The following is a 675-nucleotide window of genomic DNA, read 5'->3' on the forward strand; positions in this document are numbered from 1 at the left end:
TGTTAATTGTAATGTCTTCTATTAGAGCAGCAAAATTTAAACATTATTTAAAAACAAAGCTTTGAATTGTGCCAAATAAACATATAGTAGAAAACTAGACATAAATAGACGCTGTACAAGAAGACATTAATAATGAATGACTTAACTGGCATGGCTTACGATTAGCACGTACTAAGTTTGGCAAGGGTAACTTATTTTTATCTAATCTTGTTCGTAATCGTATAAATGTCAGAGTTAAAACTTATTGTTAGTTTTATAACATGACTACTGCCATAACATGGTGGTAAGAGTGCTTGAAGTGCAACCAGAAGGTATATGGTTCAAGGCTTGACGCTGCCACCAATGTGGGCATGTGTGTGTTTGGGTATGTCACTAAAAATCCATTGCTTCAACCCAGTGGTCACTGATGGGTTTTCCAAATTGTCAGTCATACAGAAAAACAATCACCAATACAGTTACATACCTAGTAACTTCTATGCTAGTATGAGGTGTATAAACACCCATGCTATAACAACTGTTGCCTTGTGCCCACTTACCAGTTACCACGTATGTAACTTGTTTATCCTTGCATGGCAGGTCAACCACAGTCGTTATAACACGGGCGTTGTTTCATACACCTTGTGCCTGTTTACAAGTGTGTAACTTTGTAGGTGATGCTTTTTTTAAAGATTTTTT

Source organism: Ciona intestinalis, unplaced genomic scaffold, assembly GCF_000224145.3.
Source record: "Ciona intestinalis unplaced genomic scaffold, KH HT000106.2, whole genome shotgun sequence".
Classification (NCBI taxonomy): domain Eukaryota; kingdom Metazoa; phylum Chordata; class Ascidiacea; order Phlebobranchia; family Cionidae; genus Ciona; species Ciona intestinalis.